At 40.5% G+C, this 13,757-nt stretch overlaps 1 protein-coding gene across 5 annotated transcripts in view; it reads left to right on the plus strand.

Annotated features, from left to right (window-relative positions):
• LOC122411279 (cyclic nucleotide-gated cation channel alpha-3) overlaps positions 1 to 13,757 on the plus strand; it is a 177,779-nt gene that overhangs the window by 117,920 nt on the left and 46,102 nt on the right. The gene's annotated exons all lie outside the window — the stretch shown is intronic.

Genomic DNA, 13,757 nt, shown 5'->3' on the forward strand with positions numbered 1-13,757 from the left:
AGTGCACTCGGTCCCGACCGAGTCGCATCTTCCGCTTCTGTATTTCTCCACGATTTTATTTTCCCCGTTATTTTTCGTCCTCTTCATTCCCTCATATTCCACTTCAATTTCCATTTCCATCTGCAGCATTGCGGGAAAGCTTCTTCTCCAACTCGGAGCCTTTCCTTTCCGTCGCTTCTTCGTCCCGTGCCCTCGAGCCTTTTTACTGTCGCACGACCCCGTCCGCCCCTCCGGGCCGCCCCCGTCGCCGTCTCTCGTTCATCCTGGCGGCGCGCGTGACTAAAAATAGAACGGAACCGCTGACGTCATCGATCTGTTGTCGCTGGTCCGCGGCGGACGACAGCCACCGGACAAAACTAATTCCTCCCTGGGAACGCGCCACGGGAAACCCGGGAAGTGAAGCCAACGCTGGCAGCTCTTGCGCAGTGTCGGTGAGATATTTATTGACCTGTGTAAGTGCGAATATGTGTGCTCCCGTCCGCGTATATTTATACTTATTTAATATATACACGGAGGGAGAGCAAGGATCCTAGACACGGATGCTCCGCTGCATTAATAACGAGAGTGTGACGCGGCGCGGTGCCTAGCCGGCTTCAATGATCAGAGGCTGCTGCAGAGTCTTTCTCAGCCTCGAAACACAACGCAGCACGCGTCCTGCTCCAACCACAATTCGAAAATAGTTGCAGGAATTCTCTGAGCTTCGACGTATTCGCGTTACTTGTGAACTTCTCAAACTGTGCTGAGGCTTTGTCCCCTTACTCGAATGCACTTAGGCTTGTCACAACTGCTCACAGTACGGGACACTTGCTCGGTCATTATTTCGTACGAGTGCGTCGCGTGAGTCTCAAATAGAATGGACCAAACTGGATTTACACTAATTATAAACAAACCCGAGGTCGTTCGACACTGGCCTGGGGCCTTTACGAATCGAGTTTTCGTCGTTTTATAATAACTAGGAAAATTTCAAGGATGGGATTATTGGCCGTGCTTTTGCATGTTTTCGCGATTTTGCGAAGCGGAAACTCCAAATTTACATTTAACGTAATATGCGGAAATTATTGCGTCCATTTTGTTTTGTTTTTTTTTTCACCTATTTACTACAAATTTGAATAATTTTTTTCAATCTGGGACCCGTTCGAACGAAAATTGGTACGCCACTGTTTTTTGAAATGTGAAATCGAAAATGGTGATCGCGTCAAGGGCGATCACTGATGAGAAACTTTGATGAAATACTTTTTCGACTACAAAACTGCAATTAACTTGACTGAACGGGTCGACTTACTGCTCGAAACTCCTCCAAAATTGTTTCGATTTCTCGAGTCGTTGGAACGTCACTCCCGAAACTACTTTCTTCGTTATTCCCATCCGATTATTTATTTACAAAAAAGCGTTGTATTACTCCGAGCTCTGTGCGTAGTCACTCGAACGTTCCATGAATATTCAGGAGCTCGGAAAGAACTCGAGTTGTTTTTCCATCGCCTGAAAATGTCCTATTGCACACAAAAGTATAATTGTGTCGGGTGTCTCGAGCGTCCTTGGAGCGCAGCTTTTCCCGTCGATCAAAGCGATCTAATTCGCGTGCAAGAATTCCGAAGACTTGGCAGTTTGCGCGAGCATTTTAGACCGCACGACCATTCCAGATTTCTATGATCCTTAATTATTAATCTTCGACCTCGAGGAGACGCGAACGAGGGAAAGGGACGAGGAGAAACCCCCACGGAAAAAGAGGGCAGGAGGCAGCCAGAGATAGAGAGCGGAGAGAAAAGGCAGGAGCAGAGAATCGTGGTAAAATCAAGCGCTGAATAATTCATGGGACGATTTCGTTGGCTCGTGCATCAACTGCGGACGGGAGTGAGTAGAAGGGTCTGGGTAGAGATAGCGCGCAGCGGAAGTGGCATATGGGACGGCGTGTGAGCAAGGAAGATCAAGGAATGGGCTAAACGAGTGGAGAAGTGAGAAGAAGGGAGGCTAAACTAGCGGAACAAAGAGGGCGAGATTGCGCGAGCGAACAAGCGAGCCTGGTGTGGATGAAGAACATCAGAGAATTCTCTTCCACGTTGTTCTCCCTGTACGAGCCCACATACGTACACAGTAGAAAATACAAATAGCCGAGGATCCAGCAGCTGAAATGGATATGGAAGGTGAGGGCCGAAAGCTTGGAAACTCGACGAGAGAGACTCTCTCTCTCTCTCTCTCTCTCTCTCTCTCTCTCTCTCTCGCTCTCTCTCTTAGGGCAATCTACATTATGGATATAGCAGTTGGCAAAAGTGCCTATCGCTTTCCGCACTTGGCAACGCCGTCTTTATTCCACTCACCGTCTATTCGCACTCCTCGTCCTCTGTGGAGGGTTCCTCGCAGGGCTGAGGCGCCCCAAAATACCGCAGTTGTGCAATCGCCAAGTTTTCGGGTTCGAGCACTGTAGAATCTTTGGATGTACAATCGTCCCGGTGTCTGGCAGTTGGCAAAATCCGAGGCCTCGGTCATCTCAGGGTTGATCGCAGAGTTTCTCGGCGTATCAGGCGTTTACGTGGGAATGTTTCCGAGTGGAGAAAAACAAGAAATAAACCAGTGGGGAGTTCGTCTTTGAAAAAAAGGGAAAAGAAAAACAGGTGATACGGTATTCATGGAAAGCGGCTCGTTCCGCGAGGAAAAATGGCCCGACCGCTTGTTTTTATGTTGGGGGCTCGCCTCGCGGTTAATTTATTCAACGAAATGTCGTATGACGTCAGCCCACCGAGGATGGATACAATATTCATTTAACGCCCGCAAAAGCTTCGCCCGCGTTTGTCGCGTCACGTTTGCGCGGGGCCTTTGCGCGCTCCGAAGATACAAGTAAAAGAGTTGTTTAAGCACGAGAAGAAACGCGTTCGCTCGGTGCTGTTTGGTCGAGCGCAAACATCCTAGGCGCGCTGTGCTTCTCGCTCCTTTTTCTCATCTCCTCCCAGTCCGCATAACCCTCCCCGTGCTCGCAAGAACCTCTCTCTTCTCGCCCCCCGAGTCGCTGTGCACGATCCACAAGATTTCTGCTCGCCCTATAACTTTCAAACGTTTTTGCACCGGCTTCAAAGGCTTCCTTGTGTCGTTCGACTAGACAAGCATCCCATTTACCCCCGTCTACGTAACATCGACTTCAACGAGATTCCGGCTAGAGAAATCTCTCCGCAAAAACCGAATGACTTGGGCATTCAACCGCCTCGCGAGCTCCTCTCCATCCACATGTCGATTCTACTTTTTTCCGGGTTTCTATACTCCGCAGACATTAGTTTCCACCTCATTTGGCTCGCTGTGTCTTCACTTGGACGATTTCGTTTAAGGGGGCCACCCCGTGTGGGAGCCGGATTTTTTGAGGCTTTTTCACGATTTTTTTGCGGGGAGGAAAAAAAGATGGATTTTTTTAATTTGGGGGTAATTTATTTATTGGTGTTTCGACTCTGTGATAGAATTTTTTAACTCTGATATCTCGGGTGGGTTCGCGCGGTGAAGTAGGATCGTAAAGAAATATCAAAATTGAAGGATCCTCGGGCCTTGAAACACGATACTTTAATTTTAAAAATCTTTCAACGCGCCAAAATCCTTCAGTTTTCAATGTTTCTCTATGAGTTTGGTTCAGGCGATAGCCACTGCTTTGCACGTCAAAACGCTCTTTGCTTTTTTCATCTCAGATAAGCCAATCCCCCGGAATCGCGAAGACCGTCGTGAAACTGGTCAAATTTCAAAAGTCTATGTTTTTTGCCACACGAGGTAACTCCCTTAAATGTTTGGAAAATATGTTGAGACAATTCATACGGATTTCGAGCATTTCGAGCATTTGAATAAGCGAAATAAGTCAAACAGATTTATCTTTTCTCACCCCAACTTTTCCATTTTCCAGCTTACAGTTTTTTTATCCTTCGGTTTTTCTTTACTCGTAGTCATTACCATATTTTTACGTCCCGAGATCGTAAGCCCGCTGATGACGGCAATGAATTTAAAAAAAACATTTTTGTCCGATCCCACACAGTTTGTTGCCCTTTACATCTCGCTGCTTCTCTGCTTTTTATTGCTATACTTACGAAGCCGCTTAACGACCTGAGCCATGACTTTGTTTATTGGCGCATATCTTCCCTTTTTCCTTTTGTTTCTACGTTCCATTTTACTGGAACGAAAATATGGAGAGGACGAATGTCTGGCGTTTTCCCTTCCTTTCAGAAATCTAATGAACCGCCTGGTTTTTCCAAACTATTAACAAACTCAGCAATCTTGCCATTTTGTATAACTGTGGCTCTGCTAACAAATCCTCGTTACTACTTTCCAAGGAAAGGGGCTCTTGAGCTCTCTTCCTCAAATTCTTTTACGAGGACCAATTAGTTTTTGTAGCTGACAAAAATATAAAACGGATTAAACAAAAATAATGGCATGAAGTGACGCTTCAGTGCTCATAATCAGTCGGTCGATCTACGCGGAGTTCGATGGGGAACCAAGGCAGATTAACCTACGAAAAGGCTTTTATCGAATTCTCTCTGGAGGAAAACAACGAATTGCTGGGGATAACTGAACCTCCTCGTAGTTTCTCAGAAAGCAGGCGAACATTCATCGTGTTAAGGTGGAACGCTACGATGAATAAAAAAAGAATGATTTTTATGCAAATTGGTAGATACGTTCGAAAATGTGCAAACTCGTTGCTCGAGAAATTTCAACGGGTTCGGCCATAGCGTTTCTGAGAAAATTGAATTACTTTTTCTACTCGATCTCATGGAAAGGCGTAAAAAACGCAAAAAACGTTGAAAAACGAAAAAGGCCAATTTTTGATGAAACGAACACCAGTATGTGAACCAACTGTCAGGATAACTCTCGCGAAAGTCGCAGTGATTTCACCGTACCGTTTATCTCCAATGTGCAAAAGAAAATTAATAAACGAAGTTTGCCTCTTCTTGCGGGCCTTGAGCAGGGCAGCCAACAGTCAAAAAGTGAAACTCAACCCTGCCTTGCTGTTGTCAAAGCAAAGTTTGACATTTTGAAATATAAAACAAGAAGCTTCTTTTCGCCAAAATTAGCAACATTACGGTTGAAATAATTATATTTCATCTCAAAGTCCATAATAATCATTTTACATGTAAATTGAAAACCAGGAACTAAATTCACGTGCAGTTCGTAAGACGAGAGCTCCAATGCTTTCCATGTCAAAGCATTGGAGCACCCCTCACCGCCTGCCCCGCAAAAGCGGTACCGTTCTACCTTAAAAAAAGGATTTTCCCTCCTTACACATTTTCTTCCTCGCTCCACTAGACCAAAGCTCAATAAAGACTTTGCCTCGTGACACCGCACAGACCTGTTCTGGGAAGCTGACTCGGACATGGGCATCCCAAGATCCTGACGTTTCACTATTTTTATAAAAGTTCGATGATTTAATAAAAATAGGAATTTCCCGCATGTCTTTAACTTCGTAAGGTATCTGATTATAAGAACGAGGGTAAGGACGCAGGGCAACAAACTGATTAAAGGATTAGACTGTCGTGTGCGAACCTGGATTTGCAATGATGACACTGTTAGTAGGGTTTCGCTCCTAATCCTACGAGTCTCGTCCGTTAGAGAGGAGTGAACAACAGTTGACTTACGTATATACATATAAGCATGGTTAATTACATATACGATTAGATAGTTAGTCTAGGACGAGGATGTAATAGCCGTTCCCTGGATAGACCAACTTGTACCGGAGCTGAGAGATCGGTAGGCCCGAAATCTCATCCCATTATAACAATGCCTATCGTAGTTTAAGGGAGCGTCTGACTATAATGTGAGGTTGACTACTCACGAGACTTTTACCACCTACGAAATCGAGCCAACTTGGATTTTTTTGTTCCAACGCATTGAGAGGCTTAAAAAATTATCGAAAATTTCAACGAGTGTACGAAATGAGTTAACAAATATATATTTACGTTCAGAACATTGCTAACTTCGTTGTTTACTTAATTATTCAAAGTTTATTTAAGCATATTTAACACTTTGCACGTTCAAGCTTTGGACGTTTAAGAAAAAGGCTACTTTCATGATTTTTTTGACAGTGTCATAGAATCGAAAGTATAAAAGTTGTTCCACTTTATGAACGCACTCTTGAAATAGTTTTAAAAAAAAACTAACCAAATGGCGGCCATTTTCCGAAAAAAAAACGATTGTTTTCTTTTTATTCGAGATTCTATTTATAGTTTTTTACTTTTATAAAAATAGTATGTTACGCGACAAGGGCAGAAAGTTTGAAATTCTTGTACTGCGCGTCATAATGCCCGAGGCGAAGCCGAGGGCATCGTGATGCGCAGTTCAGGACTTTCGAACTTTTACCCGTGTAGTGTGCAGCCAGTCGGGTGCAGGCATCAAATACATAAAAAAAAAAGTAAATACAATTTTAGTTGAAAAAAAATTGAACCCATAAAAATGTTTTCATTTTTAAGTTATAAACAGATCCGCCATCTTTTTTAGGTTTCCTAAACTAGTTCGTACTGATCCACAGACGACGATATTTGGTAACTTTTCTGTCTGTATCATTAATTTCGCCTCTGCACCAAAATCTCTCAACACCTTTTTGATGATCCGAAGATTTTTCAGTTGAAATCGTTTGGCTCGTCGTTTTTTTTAATTAGTCTTCAGCTTGACGGAAGTCGCGACAGTTTTATGTATCGAAGTACACAGAGATGTGTGATACAAGTACAAGAATATATGTGATCGATGTGAAATTTGATCAACGAGACGTCCAATAAGGTTGTTTCGAGAAAAAAGCGTTTAAAGATTCTTTAGCAATCGACGAGCTTCACAAAATTTTCGTATTTCGAGTATTTTTACTCTGGGAAAATGTAATTTAAAAAATCGATTTATTGAAAACTTTCAAATCAGTGGAGCCCTCCAAAAGAGATTCGCTTTGTAATTGGACATTCTCGCTGATCATAATTCGTTTGTTGTTACGAGTATCAACGTGACATCGAGCCCAGTCCGGCTGTTCTCGGTTTGTACTACTCGAATCGCACATTTTTATGAAACCGAGGATAAAATCAAGGAAGAATGTTAGTGCGAATATTTATTCGGTCATCCATAAAGGTGTAGTATTAACGAGAATGAAATAAAATATTCCTGCTACTTTGTAGCCTATTAAGGGGACGTACGTGTACTTTTTATCAGATTATTATTTGGTTGGCTATTATTTCGAGGATAACAAATTGCTTTTATGATACAACAGCATATTTACTCGCGTCCCTCGCTTATCCTGCGTTTTTTTGTTTCATTTACAATTTCTTGTTTTTTTTTGCTTCGCCCTCTCAGCTCGCCACGATTTGGTTGAGCAAGTGAGCGGTTGTTACGGAACGGCGGGAGCGTGAATAAGAGAGTCTGGCTTTGAATAACCGTGCGGAGTGCTAAATCACTTCGCGTCGAGCCAATTCGTCGAGGCTATAAATATTAACGGTGCGGTGTACGAGGATCCCGGGATCGAAGCTGTAGCGTAGCCGGATGAGGGATGGAAGCCTGGAAAAAAGGGAATATTCCACGTATCGAGACGAGGAGTCTGCGAAAATTGGTGAAAATGTTGACTAATAATGAGTCGGTCATGATGATGCTTTATCTTGGGATTTCATTATCCTCGACGTTTGAAAATCGTGCATTAAGGTAGTCAATGCACGAAAAGATTTTCTTAAGAAAGTCTTTAAATTTACACAAACTTTAAATGGCTAGTCGACTGACACGTATTTCAAATTTTAAAGGGTTCATCTTATTCGTTATTGAGACAAACGTGCTTAAATATGAAGAAAAATACACAGAGTTTTAAGGACTATGCGTAAAAAATCGTTTATCTTTCCATCTAACGAATGAACGCTTTTTACGAAGTTTATGAAAAAGTATGCAATAACAGTAAAGTGTATAATGAAGGTTTGGGAAAAAATTCGAGACGATTGTCTTACTATAGTAACAAAGTTATATTACCATAAAGATTAAAAGAAATTAGTAATGAGCACTCGTTTTTGCTTATTTCGGCGTTTTGTTTCTTCTTGGCTTGGTCCATTCCTGCCACAGCCCTCTGTCTTTTTATTAACACTTTTTTCTTGTTTCATTTCCCTTTGCGCTCTCTAATGCGATTTTTTACATAAAAAACTGAAGTATTCTTGCCAGGGACGAATGAAATTTCAGGTTCAGTCAGTGATAGATCCCCGATTAATTAATTCGCCAAAATAAGTTGAAAACATTTATTTTTATTTACAGTTTCGAATTAATAAATTTGACATTAATTTAAAGTAATTATTCCTTTAATTAGGGAGTAAAAATCGATCCAATTTAGAGACCCATAAAACACGATCCTTCGGGCATAATCTACCTCAAAATAATGAGAAATAAATCATCGAAATATCGGGCGGATTTCAATCTCTTAACTTTCCAACTTTCATCGATTCAAAATCTACTCGAGACACACAGCTTGACATCCTCGACCGTCAAAGTAGTCACCAAAGAAGATTTTGAAGTTGATTTAAAAATTTTTGTGAATTTAATGAATGTTTCCCATCCCAAAAGGGTTTCACACACTTTGCTCGCTCTCTTATTCGTTAATGAGATCATGCCCACCACACGAGCGTTGAACAACTGAATTTTTTGTCATGATAAGGCGCTATTATATTCTCTCAAAGTTTATAGATTTAAAAATTAACATAACTAATCAATTAGTCCGTTGTAATTATCAATTATATAAAAAAAATATCATTATTAGTAAAAATTTGATTAGTTAACTTTTTGATTTGGCAACTTTGTTGTTGGTGGAGAGATACATCTACCTTGCCAACGGTAAACTGATGGCTTGTCACTCACATATGACTTGATACACATAACCAACAATTTATTTGAATTTGAGGTTACGTCATTATTTGTGATTACACATATTTTTGTTATCACAATATTTGTATAAATATGAACAAAAAACATTTTTCTATTAATTATACCGAGAAAGTATACACGCCTGTACAGTACCGATACACTAATGTAAGCACGTCACAACTAAACACGATATACGTTGATATACATATATATAAACGGCTGATAGAGCGGTGTTGCCGATGTCGTACCGAACCTAGTATTCAACGATTCATCGTGAGCGATAATCGTAGTTAATTTATGATTTCATTCTTAAAGTTTCGGTGACCTGATATTTTTATAACGCCATTAACAAGATAAATATTCAACGAATACGTATATGATTTAATTTTTGTTTTTTCCAGCATTTACGATCCCTTAAATTTGATTGAAAAATCACGATCCATTTACTGCCACTACGATGTCCAATTTTTAATACTTATTTTCTTGCTTAAATGTTCGATAACCTCCCCTCAATTTTTTTAACCGTCATTTTCGAACATTTTTCTATAATGTGTAAAAAAATCAGATTTTTCTGCAGATTTTTAAATAGTGGCCACGATCTCATTAAAAGCATCGAAGCGATAGCAATATAACGGCACTCGAGTATACAATGGGCGTGTAAAGGCTTTTGTATAATAATATGTGGTGTAGGATATTCAACTTATACGGCCACTGGTGACTGCTGGTGTCACAGCCAGACGTCGAAATTGCCGCAATCTCAAAGTATTCAAATGTATGCAAGCCATCCTGGCTATAGCCCTGTATAGGAAGGCGCGCGCGCTCGTGGATTAAACTCGTGCGTTGTGAACAACTTTTCGTCGACACGTTTCCCACTCTCCCGAGATTAGAGGCGAGACACTCTACATCGCCTGGGAATACACGTTCAATGATGTCAAATTTATTGTCATTTTGATATGCGCAAAAGTTTGCAAATTTAGCATTCATAAATGCGTGGCTGAGCGAAAAAAAAATCGGTTTGAAGAGCACGCTTGTTTTTTAAAAACCTACCAAACGCAATGGCTCGACAAGCAAACAGTTTTTGCGCAAGCCCTTTTTCCCAAATAAAAAAACAAGTGGAGAGTCCATTTTTAATAATTCTTTTTTTCCTCATCCCTCTCCAAATTTTACTCGAATAATCATCCGAGTGCAGGTCAACTCGATTTATAAAGCCGAATTTATAAGAAGGATCCAGATTCGTCGAGCTGTGCCAAAAGAGGCAGAGGTCGTTGTATAACGCGGACGATAAGTGAGCTGCATTGCTACTATCGATTCAATGAAATCATGACATATAAATACGAATCCGCGTACACAAAAATTCGAAAGATTTATGTCCTTTTCCTCAAATTTTTTTTCTAGATAAATATATCATGTTTGTCAAATTGTTAAAAAATAAAAATTTAACCGAATTTACACCAAGTGATTTTAATGAGAATGCTCATGTAATTTCAGTCGATGCATGCTGCTTTCTAATGTATTTTCATTATCCTTTAATGAAGTTTCTGACAAAGCAATTTAAATAAATTAAGTAATTAATTTCATCCAACTGCTCGTACATCAAATAAGCTCTGGAATGGAATGTAAGATTATGATTGCACGAGGGAGCCATTAGAAACAATTTTATAACGAATACATACCATGAAAATTAGAATTCATAGTGGTTATTTTAATCAATTTTATTTCTTTTAGCTATACTTTGGAGGCATTTTAAAAGACGAAAAATAATTTCATTATGATGACTGAATGTTGGTTTTTTCTTACGTGCCTGTCATTTTCGAATGGGCGTATGAAATTTTACAGGTTATTAAGGATCACACATTTTCCAATAGGTCTATGTTTAGCCAGAATTTTCGAATTACCAATTATTATAATTCCAATCGAATCCAGTAAAAAATTGGGAAGTGAGATTCTATGTTTGAACAACATTTTAAGCAACATTAACCAATCTATTTATAAAATAACCTTTCTTATCTATTTGCAAGTGAATGAGAATCAAGTGAAATGAATTTTTGCAAATCGTGATGACTTATTCAATGCTGATGAACACTCACTTGAGCCATTCAGTGTAGTATTGATATATTATTAAAATATACCAAATTATCGCCCAAAAAATGAATCCCTTGCCAAAAAAATAATAAGAATAATTTTAAAAAGAACCTTATTGACATGTTTGGTATTGAGATTACCTAAAAGCTTACATCTGGAATAATATTTTCACTGAGAATAAAAAAAAACGACTTCGTAATTGCCTTTCGACAACGGGGGTTCTGTTCCATCAAATTCTCAAACAATTTAATGTGACATCGGCTAGGCAAATTCGATTTCGCAAAATTTGTCTCTTTAAGTCGTATTTGTTTAATTTCAATTCTTTCTGAACTTGACCATTTGTTCCTAAGCTTGAATCGTGGTTGGTTACATTCGTGACATTTCCAAAACTCGCAAAATTTGATCTGCGCACACGGATTTAAAAAATTAGGAAACCCCCGAATTACAAGTTTCATTTCAAATTGACACGAGGAGAAAACGATCGCCAATGCTGACGAGTTAGAAAAAACTGATGGATTTCTTGAAAATAATGTTCACGAGAGCGTCAAATTGCGAACTGGAGAAGAGGAGAGAATAAAAACGTCTAAATATTTCAGCTGGTGGGGGATATAAAGGAGCTTTTCCTGACGAGTTCATTTCGCGAAGGAGATACGCGCGAGACAGGTCGAGTGGGATCAATTGCTTTCGCGGAATTCTCGATAACAATAAAAACAAGAAAAGTAAAAAAATGCTGGCTGAGTAAATAACAGCAAAGTCCATCGCTTGAGTCGGACAAGAGTAAGATTTCAATCGAGAGCTGCTCGTAGCTCGTTCGTGAGGCTGTAAGAAAAAGTTCGGGAACAAGCCTTCGAGGCTCTTCCCGAGAAATGAGTAACACGGAGCTCACGAACGTTGCAATTTAAACTTTTCCGTTTTGCTTGGCTTACACTTTTCGTGCTGCTTGCCGCCGAAGACGAACGAACAGCTTTGTTGGGGCCTGCTTTCGCGATCGTGGTAAAAAAAAACGCTTCGGATAAGAAATGCGAAATAAAACGAGGAGAAATAATAATAAATTGAAAAATTCAGCGACCAAAAAGATCAATAATCCCTTGGAGCGACGGGGTGAACAAATTTTACGAATCCAAAACTCCTCGTAAACGTCAGATCTCCATAAAATTAAACGCTCCCCAAAGATCGTCCAATTCTTCCATATTTTCGCAGCGCGATCCCCACAGAGCATGTTTCCCATTAATCGTTTCGAGAGGAAAACAAAGGATTAAGCACTCGCACACGACAAATATTGAAACATTCGTTAATACGAATCCGATTGGTGCACAAACTTAATAGTTGAGAGTACTTCAAGCGAAGTTTCCAGCTCGATCTTAGTCTCCTGTCAACTGGAAAGTGCAGAGAGCTCTATACACGCGGCAAGAAGTTTCAAGGATCGCGTTCATTCGACATCGATAATAAAACTCCTCCCTAACGATTAATAACCTTAGAACTTCCAATATTTACAAATTAACAGGTCAAGCGTGACTAACAGCATCAGAGGCGAGTTTCCAACTCGCATTTTCATTGATAACGAACGACATCGTTTCCTCATTGCTGCTTCGCAGCTTCCGAATATCCGAGTCTATTTTTATTCGACATTACTTTCCCCCCCTCCCCGTTCCAGTAGTAATCAGATCGAGTTTGCGTTATGATCCCTGCTCGCTGATCTGATACGTCCAGCCTGAAATTTATCCCCGACTAACGAAGAGGTCAATTTCGTTTTTAGCTCGGGAATAGCGCGAGCAGCAAAAAGAAAGCTTGATTAAGGGCTGTCTAGACTGGAACGAATTAATTGATTTTTATTAGCCTCGCTATGAGGCTGGGCGCAGGGGAGAAAAAAGCTATTAGACCAAGATCGTTGCTCAAGACCTACGACAAGTAGTTGCTGTGCACACCGTCTTGATATACATCTAGCAGGTCATATGAGACAAGAAACAGCACTGTGGAGCTCCGACCTTTTCTTCTCTTCGTTTCAACCTTTTTTCGTATTCTCGTTTTTTTTTTTTCTCGTTTTATTTCACTCGTAAACAACGCCACTGGGCTGTCTCCTGTGCTTTTTCACTTCCTTCCGAAAACAACGTCATCAATATCCGTCTCGTGGCGAGCCTGGCCCTTAACAATGTTCGACTGTGCTAGAGAGCTCCTTAACCCTCTCAGACCGAGACCTATTTCGCGTTGACGGAAAATGATTCCCTTCATGATTTTATCTCAAAATACTTTCTAGTTTCCGAATCCATTGTAACATTTCGGTTTTTTTGTTGGGAAATATGAATGTTTGAATGTTCGCTGCGCGCAGCACCAGGTCCTTGGGGAGCAAAATCAGGAAAATTTACGAATGAATCTAGCACCGAATACCTTAAATACATCATATTAGCTTCCCTTTGAAAGGAAATAACGTTTGGAGTACGAAAAAAAAATTTATACCCACTTTTCTTTTGCGATAACTAAAGCACCTTTTCACACAACGCCAACTCAACGTGAAACGCCGACTTTATATTGATATTTCGATGAGTTAAAGCAGTTTATCTCTTGGTTTAGGAGTATCTAAGGTGCAATCTAACCTTGCTTGATGGAAATAGGCAGTTAGAACCCCGACCTTACTGACCGATGTAGTTTTATTGGGCCTGGAAGCGCTTGTTGCGTAGAAGCAACATACGGTCCGAGAGGGTTAAGGGAAAAGTCTCCACGTGCATATCAGCCAACAAGTCATCCTGCCTGCAAAGGAAACTTTGTCAGCTGACGATACGTGCATGGGCTCAAATGAATAATTCTGGGGCTTTTAAAATTTGTGGCTTTCTTTTGGAAAGCTGCCAAAATGGCTT

Source organism: Venturia canescens, chromosome 5, assembly GCF_019457755.1.
Source record: "Venturia canescens isolate UGA chromosome 5, ASM1945775v1, whole genome shotgun sequence".
In the NCBI taxonomy this organism is placed as follows: Eukaryota; Metazoa; Arthropoda; class Insecta; order Hymenoptera; family Ichneumonidae; genus Venturia; species Venturia canescens.